General features: G+C 46.7%; 1 protein-coding gene across 9 annotated transcripts in view; it reads right to left on the minus strand.

Annotated features, from left to right (window-relative positions):
- casz1 (castor zinc finger 1) overlaps positions 1-12,687 on the minus strand; it is a 507,648-nt gene that overhangs the window by 304,558 nt on the left and 190,403 nt on the right. For all 9 annotated transcript variants that reach the window (XM_038773686.1, XM_038773688.1, XM_038773693.1 and 6 more), the window contains one exon: positions 5,579-5,635. The gene's annotated coding sequence lies outside the window, so the exon portion shown is untranslated. The remainder of the gene's footprint in view (positions 1-5,578; positions 5,636-12,687) is intronic.

Consider the following 12,687-nt stretch of genomic DNA (forward strand, 5'->3'; position numbering starts at 1 on the left):
GGCCACAGTGTGGCAAAGATCTGCAATCTCCAGCCACCTCGCATCTCAGCATCTGCCCACAACCCGGCATGAGTGGCGAATGGCCCTCCCTCTGGATTTTCAAAGCCAGGTTGTGCTGGAGGCTGCTACTGCGACCTGTGTTAATAAGGGGCAAACCAGCCACTAATTGTTTTTACCCAGCGATAGCTGATTCTGTTCTTCCCGTGTTTGACTAATTTCCCCTCCCTCTTCTGAATGCCAATTCAGGGAGCATTTGATATTTTCACCTCCGCTGTATCACTTTGATCCTTTCCCAGGGCCCCCGCAGCCTGCACCAGCTTCACCACTGATTTCCGAACACTAACTTTAGACGGATGCAAAGCTGACGCTGGTGGAAAGTAAGTCCATTCCTGACTTTCCTTGTCAGCTATTTCACATTCAATAGTTCACACTCCGAGGGAGATACAGGCTGCAATGCAGCAGCCTCATCCTGGGCTGACCAGCAGGAAATTACTCCAATGCGGCCTTGGTGAAATGAAACATCCCAAGGCCAAAAACAAGGGCAAAGTGCCTTTGAATAGCGGGTGTCTCACAGCATTGAAACCGCCGAGAACCAGCCCACTAAACGGGCCCAAAACTGCGCATAGATTTCTTCAGTTGAATCACAATAGTTATAGAGCCATGATAGCACAGAAGGCCATTCAGCCCATTGGGTCCATGCCAGTTCTCTTGGAGCAACCTAATCAATCCCATTCCACCACTCTAGACCTACAGCTCTGCAAGTCCCCATCCAATTGCCTTTTGAAATCATTGATTGTCTCCACTCCCACCACCCTAATAGACAATTGTTTCCAAGTCACTAACACACACTGTGTTAAAACATTCTCCTGCCAAAATCCTTAAATCTGCGACCTCCCATTCCTCGCACCATTTGATTTGATTTGATTTATTATTGTCACATGTATTAGTATACAGTGAAAAGTATTGTTTCTTGCATGCTGTATCAACAATGCATGTTAGGGAAGGAAGGAGAGACTGCAGAATATAATGTTACAGTTATAGCAAGGTGTAAAGAAAAGATCAACTTAATACGAGGTAGGTCCATTCAAAGGTCTGATGGCAGCAGGGAAGAAGCTGTTCTTGAGTCGGTTGGTACCTGACCTCAAACTTTGGTATCTTTTTCCTGACGGAAGGAGATGGAAGAGAGTATGTCCGGGGTGCGTAGGGTCCTTAATTATGCTGGCTGCCTTTCTGAGGCAGCGGGAATTGTAGACAGAGTCAATGGATGGGAGGCTGGTTTGTGTGAGGGACTGGGCTACATTCATGACCTTTTGTAGTTTCCTGCAATCTTGGGCAGAGCAGGATCCATACCAAGCTGTGATACAACCAGAAAGAATGCTTTCTATGGTGCATCTGTAGAAGTTGGTGAGGGTCGCAGTTGACATGCCAATTTCCTTAGTCTTCTGAGAAAGTAGAGTCGTTGGTGGGCTTTCTTAACTATAGTGTCGGCATGGGGGGACCAGGACAGGTTTTTGGTGACCTGGACACTTAAAAACGTGAAGCTCTCGACCCTTTCTACTTCATTCCCATTGATGTAGACAGGGGCATGTTCTCCACTACGCTTCACGGTCAATCTCCTTTGTTTTGTTGACATTGAGGGAGGGATTATTGTCATCGCACCAGTTCACCAGGTTCTCTATCTCATTCCTGTACTCTGTATTGTCATTGTTTGAAATCCGACCCACTACTGTGGTGTCATCAGCAAATTTGAAAATCGAGTTGGAGGGGAATTTGGCCACACAGTCATAGGTGTATAAGGAGTATAGTAGGGGGCTGAGGACACAGCCTTGTGGGGCACCGGTGTTGAGGATATCGTGGAGAAGGTGTTGTTGTCTATCTTTACTGATTGTGGCCTGTGGGTTAGAAAGTTCAGGATCCAGTCGCAAAGGGAGGAGCCAAGGCCACGGAATTTGGAGATGAGTTTCGTAGGAATGATGGTGTTGAAGGCTGAGCTGTAGTAGATAAATAGGAGTCTAACATAGGTGTCTTTGTTATCTAGGTGTTCCAGGGTAGAGTGCAGGGCCATGGAGATGGTGTCTGCTGTGGACCTGTTGCAGCGGTAGGCGAACTGTAGTGGATCAAGGCAATCCGGGAGGCTGGAGTTGATTCGTGCCATGACTAACCTTTCGAAGCACTTCATAATGATGGATGTCAGAGCCACTGGACCATAGTCACTAAGGCACGCTGCTTGTCTTTTTTTTGGTACAGGGATGATGGTTGTCTTCTTGAAGCAGATAGGGACCTCAGATTGCTGTAAAGAGAGATTGAAGATGTCTGCGAATACCCCCCGCCAGCTGCTCCGCGCAAGACCTGAGTGCCCGTCCGGGAACCCCATCCGGGCCAGTGGCTTTCCGTGGGTTGACCTTCGAGAAGGCTGCTCTGATGTCTGCAGTGGTGATCTCAGATACAAGTTCATCCGCAGCTTCTGGGGTGGGGTCTCGCTCTCGCTGACCTCTTGCTCAAAGCGGGCATAGAATGCGTTGAGCTCAGCAGGGAGGGGTGCGTTTGAGCCGACGATTTTACATGCCTTCATCTTGTAGCCCGTTATGTCTTGCAGACCTTGCCATAGACGGCAGGGGTCCGTGTGGCTACCCTGGAACTCGAGCTTGGTCCGGCAATGGGAACAACTTTTCTTTGTCCACCTTGCTTGAACGTGTTCTAATCTTGAACACCTCTATCACATCGCCATGGGAACAGGCCGGCTTCTCCAGCCAAACCCTGCAGTTAAATTCCTTCATCTTTGGAACCGTTCTGCTAAATCTCCTCTGGAACCTCACATCGCTCCTAAAGTGCGCTCACCAGAGTTAGATGCAAAACTCTAGCTGTGGCTTGCCAGAACTTTATAAAAATGCAGCATAAATTCCTTGCTTTTGCACTCAATACCTCTATTCATCAACTCCCAAAATCCCATTTGCTTTGCTCACTACTCTTCATATAACTTGCCACCTTTTATAAGAGTTGTTCCCGTTCATTCCCTGTTTGCTCTCTGATTTCCCCTTTCTTTTATTTTTGCCCTTATATTTTTGATTATTGAACCTATGACTTTAATTCAAACAGAAGACCCAGGTTCGAATCCCGGCTCTGGGTCACTGTCTGTGTGGAGTTTGCACATTCTCCCCGTGTTTGCGTGGGTTTCGCCCCCACAACCCAAAGATGTGCAGAGTAGGTGGATTGGCCTCACTAAATTGCCCCTTAATTGGAAAAATGAATTGGGTATTCTAAATTTAAAAAAAAAAAAAAAAATTCAAACAGAAGAATCCAGAAAGCTGTACTGGTTTAAACTGGTGATTGTAGACTGTCCGTTATCAGTGAGGACTCGGTCTGATTGATTTGATCTGATTGGTGGCCAATGAATGGGCTCAGAGGGCTGTGCTCTGCCCAGTAACAGGTGGTGATTTGGATGTTATTCGATTGGAAGGTTTTTCAGAGTCCCAAGGCTTGAGTTTGGTTTGAGTTTTGATTCTGGCAGCCCGATGGAGAGATCCACCTGACTCTCTCCAGAGAGATCCAGCAAACTCTCTCCAGAGAGATCCAGCAAACTCTCTCCAGAGAGATCCAGCGAACTCTCTCCAGAGAGATCCAGCGAACTCTCTCCAGAGAGATCCAGCGAACTCTCTCCAGAGAGATCCAGCGAACTCTCTCCAAAGAGTTCCAGCGAACTCTCTCCAGAAAGATCCAGTGAACTCTCTCCAGAGAGATCCAGCGAACTCTCTCCAGAGAGATCCAGCGAACTCTCTCCAGAGAGATCCAGAGAACTCTCTCCAGAGAGATCCAGTGAACTCTCTCCAGAGAGATCCAGCGATCTCTCTCCATAAGGCCACTGCGAGACTGACTCTCTGTTCAGCAAGTTTGGGTTCCATTCTAATGAGCCTGCAGAGGTCAGAAGTCAAACCACGAGCTGGAAGCAATGTCCAATGTGCAATAAAGTGTCTGTCTAGAAAGATAGAGGTCTGAATGCGAACATCAAGCTAAAGGCCCAGTTTGATGAGAAATAAGTGGATTCTCCGCCGGCGGGGTGCTCCATTTTGCCAGCAGCCCAGGGGTTTCCCGACGGCTGCCCCACAATGGGAAACCCCATTGACCAGCCGACTAAACGGAGCATCCCGCCGGCGGGTTGAGACAGAAATCTGGCGCGGCGGGGCGGAGAATCCAGCCCAAGGTGTCTCTCCAGAGAGGCCTGCTGCCAGAGAATACAGCATTTCCTAAACTACAGGGACCCTGAATGAATGACTCTACAAAGAAGACCATTACCGACTGTAAACCAGAGACTTTAACCAGCAAGCTTGCTGTGAAGAAAGTGTGGTAAAGAAACAGCATCTGAAGCTAGGCAAGCATTTCCAAGTCAGGATGGTGAGTGACTTCGAGGGAATCTTGCAGGCGATGCAGTTCCCCGGGTGTGCTGCCCTTGTTCTTCTAGGTGGCTAGGGCCACATAATCCATGCTCAATATTAGTTTGGTAATGCTTCCCTGAGATGGATTGGGAAGTTTTATTACTTCAAATGTGCTGTATGAATCCAAGTTATTCATGTTTTGAATTATCAGAGATATTCAGTTCCGACAGAACTAGTTCCAAGTGTAAATGAATTTGAAAACATAAACACACAAGAGCTGGGACCTCTCTTTCGCCATTCAACATGATGAAGGCTGATCTTGTACCCAAGTGAACCTTCACAATCCATCTCCTTATCCATTGATCCCTTTGATGCCCAGAATCTGCTGCTGGCAGCCATCAATGACTCAATGTCTGTAATTCTCTGGAGATGGAGAATTCAACAGATTCACAGGCCTCTGAGTAAATTAATTTCTCCTCATCGCAGTCCTAAATGGCTCACCCTTTATTCTGAGACTGTGACCCTGTGTCCTAGATTCCCCAGCTTCTTTTTTAAAAATAAACTTAGGGTACTCAATTCTTTTTTTTTTCCAATTAAGGGGAAATTTAATGTGACCAATTCACCTACCCTGCACATCTTTGGGTTGTGGGGGTGAGACCCATGCTGACATGGGGAGAATGTGCAAACTCCACACAGACAGTGACCCAGGGCCTCGGCGCCGTGAGGCAACAGTGCTGACCACTGTGCTACCGTGCCGCCCTGATTCCCCCAACTTCTACCCCCTGTCAAACTCCTTAAGGATTGAACATAGTCAATTGAACAGGGCTATTCTGCAGCATAAGGGACCATTTCATCGACTCTTAATGGATGAGCTCCATTTGTAACAATCTCCATCCTCTGACAGCTTTAGGACTTGTTAGTAAGTTAATTACTAGCACTTTGCATCAGGAAACATGCTGAAATGATACAAATATGCAATGTCATTTTGTGATCAATAAACTCGACAAACAACTGTTACTCAGAAAACTGAATGGATCATTTCTGTCCACCCATCACAGCAACACTGAACGTCTATCGGCATTTATTTACAGATTAAACATTGAACTCTCATAATTCCTCAAAATTGCCAAATTATGAAATAGTATTAACACAACAGTGAAAAGACAAGAGGAAGGTAACTGGGAAAAGTATTGACACCTGAAACTTACCACTCCAGCCAGAATGACACATGTAGTAGCAGCAGCAATTTCCCGAGCTTGCTCCTCCTGTTAAAACAATGGCGGAAGGTCAAAAGTTACAAAGAAAGTTCACTTTTAGTGAATAAGTGTTTATCTTTCTAACAGTTGAATTTCTGAATTGTTGCCCTTGCTAAACCCCCATGACCCCCTTCCTCCAGCCCTCCCACTAAATCTCACCCCCACCAAAACCATATGATGGGGCTGTTGAAAATCACTTACACCACCTAGTCAGCATTCTACTTGTGGGAAATCCTCAAGAGGAGAATAGTTAACGGAAGGGGAGAGAGAGAAAATGAGAGAGAGAGAGGGGACTGATTAAATCTCCTTTCTGGAAACCAGCTCACAAAGTGATGGACTGGGGCCAAATGAACGTTACCAACTGTTGCAAAAATGTGCGATGCTCCCTCCCGTAGGAGAGTCTAGCAGAGCCCCAAACACAGGAATGGCAGGTATACACACACATATATACAAATATATGCATGCTTACACACACATACATACACACACATATATACAAATATATGCATGCTTACACACATACATACACACATATATACAAATATATGCATGCTTACACACACATACATACACACACATATATACAAATATATGCATGCTTACACACATACATACACACACATATATACAAATATATGCATGCTTACACACACATACACACACACACATATATACAAATATATGCATGCTTACACACACATACACACACACACATATATACATACACACATACACACACACACATGAACACATATACATACACACAGATATATACATACACACATACACACACATGAACACATATACATACACACATATACACACACACACACACACATGCATGCATGTATATACACACACATGAACACACGTATATATACATACACACACATGAACACATTCGCACACGCACTCATACAGATACATACATGCACACAGACATATATACACACAGACTCACACACACATATATTCATATGCACCTTATGGAAAACATGTTAAAATATATATTTTGAAGAATTGCTACAATATCAATCTTGTGGCAACAGGTTGAAAAAGCAAATTGAGGCGTCAAATGTGAACAGCTCCTCCAGTTCTCCAAAGAATCGAACCTTTATTCCCAAACTCAGCGATTCCCTTCTCTCTCTCCCCCCCCCCCCCCCCCACCACCAAAATGTGCTCAATCCTTTTGCTATTTTATCAGCAGGTTTAAGTTACCAGGCGGGTTGCGAAATGCCTCACCCTTCAAATCAAACAGCAATATTTCTGATCGAGCTATTACATTCCTTTATCGCAAATGGCATTTGACTTTTATTTTCCACTCTGTACTTGTGACAGAAGTGGGGGGGGGGGGGGGGGGTATAACAATTGTGCCATTATGTATCACCGTGAACCCCCCCCAGTCCTGCTACAGTATCAAAGCCACGATTGCTAAAAGGAGCGGAGAGTGCTCCACAACCTCGGAGTCACACCAGCTTGTCAATAAATTTCTTGTTCCGTCCGTTCTGGTTGAAATTCATTACCTAATATGGGTCCGCCTGCTTTCTAAGTTATTTCCAGTGCGTGTGATAATACTCTCTGGGATGCCTGCACTTGCTGCAGTTGGGATTCTGAAAATTCTGCTTTCACGGGGCAATTGCCAGTGAAATGGTGTAAAAAAAAAAGTTTGAAAAGTGCAGCGGGTTGGCAACAGATTATATAAACAAATCCTGACATCGTTTTTTTTATTCTCTCTCCCCGTCTCTTGCATTGTGCTAAGCCAGCAAGTTTTAAAAAACTCTCAATGCCTGTGTGGTTACCAGTAGGCAGCAAGAGGCAGAAAAGTGACTCAATTTGTTTCACTGTGAAAAAGATAACACATTTCAGTCATTTAACACACACACTGGCTTTTGCACTGTGCCCTCTGCCCACGCTCCAATACAGCTCCTGTTGGAGAATCGGTTTGGGATCTGTGGCAATTCTCTGCTACACTTGTTTGGGCCTTGTGGTGTGTGCATGCTTGGCTAATCCAGTAACGATGAACCGAGGTGGTGAGGGTACAGGAGCAGCTTTCGGGCACCTGTTGCTCAGAGTTACCCACTTTTGCAGCTTTGGAAACACATTCCCCAGCAAAATCCACTTGTTAATTACACGGCTGGGCAGAGACGGTGGGTTTGGGTGACTGGGAGGTTAAAATAACAGGGGGGAGTTGTTGAGCGTTTAATTTTTAATCGCACACACGTACATACATATACACACAGGCGCACACACACATGTACATTGATTTCCTTAATGCCCATTAATAAGGCCTGCCTCTCTCTCCAGCAAGTCCAGGTGCCATTCTAATGATATTGCTGAGGCCTGAAGTCAAACCACAAGCTGGAAGCAGTGTCCAAGGTGAAATAAAGTGTCTCTCCAGAAAGATAGGGGTCTAACTGTGAACATCAGGCCAAAAGCCCAGTTTGATAAGAAAAGGTGGGTGAGATTCTCTGATCCTGAGGCTAAGTGTTGACGCCATCGTAAACGCGTCGTGTTTCCCGACGGAGTCAACGTGGCCTCAGGAGCAGCGATTCTGATCCCTACTGGGGACCAGCACGGCACTGGAGCGACCCACGCCGCTCCAGCTGCCGATCCCGGCATTAGATGAGCGCCGTGGGTCTGCGCATGCGCAGTGGGACCAGCGCAATTGTCACGCATGCACGGTGGCTTCCTTCTCTGCACCGGCCCTGATGCAACATGATGTAGGGCTACAGGGGCCGGCGCGGAACAAAAGAGGCCCCCAGCCCGAGATGCCGGCCTGCCGATTGGTTGGCCCTGATTGCGGGCCAGGCCACAGCAGTGCCCCCCCCCCCCGGGGGGTCGTACCTCCCCTCCCCCACAGCAGGCCGCCCCCGGATCCATTCACGCCAAGGTCCCGCCGGGTAAAACCAGGTTAGAATGGCGGCGGTGGGACTCAGGTTTTTTTGTACCTCCGCTCAGCCCATCCTGGACCGCGAATCACCGGGGGGGGCGCTGACCGGCGCCACGCCGACTGAGCTGATTCTCCGCTCTCCGGAGAATCGGAGGACCAGTGTCGGGGCGCGTCACGTGTTTCGCACCCATCCCGCCAATTCTCTGGCCTGGCGTGGCCAGAGAGAATCCCGCCCATCCCGGCGATTCTCCAGCCGAGAGAATCCCGCCCATCCCGGCGATTCTCCAGCCGAGAGAATCCCGCCCATCCCGGCGATTCTCCAGCCGAGAGAATCCCGCCCATCCCGGCGATTCTCCAGCCGAGAGAATCCCGCCCATCCCGGCGATTCTCCAGCCGAGAGAATCCCGCCCATCCCGGCGATTCTCCAGCCGAGCGAATCCCGCCCATCCCAGCGATTCTCTAGCCGAGAGAATCCCGCCCATCCCGGCGATTCTCTAGCCGGCGTGTCCTGAGAGAATCCTGCCCATTGTGTCTCCTGAAAGTCCTGAAATTATTAAAAACCCAGAAGGTACAGAAGGGGATTCGATACCTGACAGTGTGAACAAGACCAGACTGATCCCCCGGGACCGCTTTCAAGCGATGACGTTGACCTGGACCTGGCTTTTTGTCCCGGTTTCTGCTCTCCCACATGTTGTGATTTCTGCGGGACCGGCATTTATTGCCCATCCCCAATTGTCCTTAGGATTTGGATTTGTTTTATTGTCACGTGTGTCAAGGTACAGTGAAAAGTTACCAACTGTGTACAGTCCAAACAGATCATTCCATACATGAAAAAAAAACATAGGACATACATTGACACAGGCATCGGGTGAAGCATTCGGAGTGTAGGACTACTCAGTGGAGAAGATGTGTGAAGAGATCAGACCAGTCCATAAGAGGGTCATTCAGGAGTCTGGTAACAGCGGGGAAGAGGCTGTTTTTGAACCTGTTAGTGCGTGTTCTCAGACTGGGTCAGTTCTCTTGCTGTGGATCTGGAGTCACATGTAGGCCAGACCAGGAAAGGACGGCAGATTTCCTTCCCTGAAGGACATTAGTGATCCTGATGTATTTTTAACAACAATCGATGGTAGTTTCACGGTAACTGAGTCTAGCTTTATACTGTATTCCAGATTTATTAATTAAATTCATGTCTCAAAGCAGTAACCTGGGCCTCTGAATTTCTAGCCCAGTGACAGTATCAGGACACCATTGTGCAGTGGGGCGTGGAATGTACAGATTGAGTCGTGTGGGACAGGCCAAATAAATTGAGGATCTTACTTTGCAACCAATATTGCAAGAAAAAGCTTATATGTTGATCCTTTGCAATGTTGCATAATGTGAGATACCACAATCAGTTTGATATAAATCTCTCTCCTACTGCAATTTTCTGTGAATTTACCAATCCTGTCCTTTGGCACATTAACTAATGGATCCACGGCCCATGTCACGAAGGGGTTTTTGGACATTGCCTAGAATGGGCAGTTTCTCTTTTGTACAAGATGCATCGTTAAAAACCTCAAAATCTTGTTCAGCAATTTTCATGCCTAGTCACTGACATGAGTTTGTGATGTTTTTGAAACTCCACATACTGGTCCCAATGAAGAAATCACTTTCAAGAATGTACAACTCCTCATCTAGTCCAGGTATTCAGGCAATGAATGAAGTAAAAGATGCTCACCTAAACTCTTCAATGGGTAAACGCACAGCTCAGTGTGTGAGTCAGCCACAGAGGTAAGGACAGGACTCTGCTTCAATCCACAGCCTGTGCTGAGGTACAGATCTCAGCTCAGGTACAGCAGAGGACCTGCAAGCTAGACTGAGCGAGTTCCCATTCTTAATGGCAATCCAGTTACTCATGTGTGTGTATGTGTGTGTGTGTGTTTGATGGTGGTGTGTGTGTGTGTGTGTGTTTGATGGTGGTGTGTCTGTGTGTCTTTGATGGTGGTGTGTGTGTGTGTTTGATGGTGGTGTGTGTGTGTGCGTGTGTTTGATGGTGGGGTGTGTGTGTGTGTTTGATGGTGATGTGTGTGTTTGATGGTGGTGTGTGTGTTTGATGGTGGTGTGTGTGTGTGTGTGATGGTGCTGCGTGTGTCTCTGTGTGATGGTGGTGTGTGTGTGTTTGATGGTGATGTGTGTGTTTGATGGTGGTGTGTGTGTGTGTGTGTGTGTGAGTATATGTGTGATGGTGCTGTGGGTGTGTTTAAGTGTGCATGTGTGTGTGTGCTGCATGTGTGAGTGTGTGTGATAGTGCTGTGTGTTTAAATGTGCCCGGGTTCGATTCCCGGCTTGGGTCACTGTCAGTGCGGAGTCTGCACGTTCTCCCCGTGTCTGCGTGGGTTTCCTCCGGATGCTCCGGTTTCCTCCCACATGTCCCGAAAGACATGCAGGTTAGGTGAATTGGACATTCTGAATTCTCCCTTTGTGTACCCGAGCAGGCGCCGGAAAGTGGCGACTAGGGGCTTTTCACAGTAACTTCATTGCAGTGTTAATGTATGCCTACTTGTGACAATAATGATTATTATTATTATTTTCTGAGTGTGTGTGTGTGCTGCATGTATGCTACAAGTGCATCACATACGCATGTGCTGCAGGTGAGTATGTGTATGCATCATGTTTGTGTTGCTGTGTTTGTGCGTGTGCATGCTGTGTGCGAGTGTGTGCGTGCTGTATGTGTGATCTTTGCTACACATGTGCTGCATGTGTCTGTGCATGTGCTGCGTGTGTATGTGGGTAAGGGCATGCTTGACTAGGCTGCCAATATTCACTGTTCAAACTCCCACATGCAGAACCGTCACTTGGGAGACATCCAAGGTTCCTGTGGGACCTCCTGCGGATCGTGTTCACGTCTTCACAGGTGGAGAGAAATGGCAGGAAAAAAATATGCTACCATAACCCTGCAGTTGTCAACTAAATCCACATCTTCAGTTTCTTGGGAAAGTGTCATTTGAGCGAGAGTGATGAAAATGCTGGGGGTGCCACATGTTTATGGAATCTGTATTCAGTTAAAAGTCCTGCAGAATCAGATAACGGCCAGGTTCTCTGTGACATACAGAACTATTTAAAAAAAAGAATATTTGTGACAAAACACTACCGGGCAACTGAAGAGACTCACTAACGGGAAATGATGGCAGCTTAGTAGTATAGGCCAGCTGGCATCTATTTGTTAATTAATTAAATGTGTTTAAAAATACACTGAACTCGGCTAACAGCTGACAAATGTAAACTAGGTAATTTGAGCAGATGTGAATTTTGAGAGTTTCAAACCCAGTTTGTACCAATTGACAAGAAGATTCAAACCTCTTGTCAACAATTTTCACATCCTTGTGGGCTCCCGATATAACCCTTCAAAATATTTAACAGAAACAAGCTCCAATGTTTGAAACATGCACTAAGTTCCTTCTCTGGAGCTGTCTTTGGGAGTGTGTTATTGTGAAGGGCACATTTATATGGTGACAGAGAGCTAAATTCTATGGGTGATCTATGGGCTGTCACAGGAGGCAGGAGTTAAGAGTTTGTCTATCTTTATAAAGGAGCTTGTTCCACTGCACAAACGTGCCAACTCCAAAAAGATTTGTTTTTGCACGTTAGAAGAAATAAGTATTTGAAATAGTAATAACAAAAGATTAAATCAAATAAAAGCACAATACTGTAGATGGTGGAAATTCGAAATAAAAACAGTGCTGAGAAAATCCCAGAGAATTGGAGGGAGAAACATAGTTAACGTTTCGAGTCCAATAAATAAGTCGCATTCAACTGAAAACCGTGACTGTTTATGTTTCTCCGCAGATGCTGTCTGACTTGTTGTGTATTTCCAGCATTTTCTGTGAAAAAGATTGAACCCTGTAGGAGGGAGGCTTATGATCTGTTAATGAACACCATAGAACATAAAACAGTACAGCACAGAACAGGCCCTTCGGCCCTCGATGTTGTGCCGAGCAATGATCACCCTACTCAAACCCACATATCCACCCTGTACCCGTAACCCAACAACCCCCCCTTAACCTTACTTTTTAGGACACTACGGGCAATTTATCACGGCCAATCCACCTAACCCGCACATCTTTGGACTGTGGGAGGAAACCGGAGCACCCGGAGGAAACCCACGCACACACGGGGAGAACGTGCAGACTCC

This window comes from Scyliorhinus canicula, chromosome 16, assembly GCF_902713615.1.
Source record: "Scyliorhinus canicula chromosome 16, sScyCan1.1, whole genome shotgun sequence".
Lineage (NCBI taxonomy): Eukaryota > Metazoa > Chordata > Chondrichthyes > Carcharhiniformes > Scyliorhinidae > Scyliorhinus > Scyliorhinus canicula.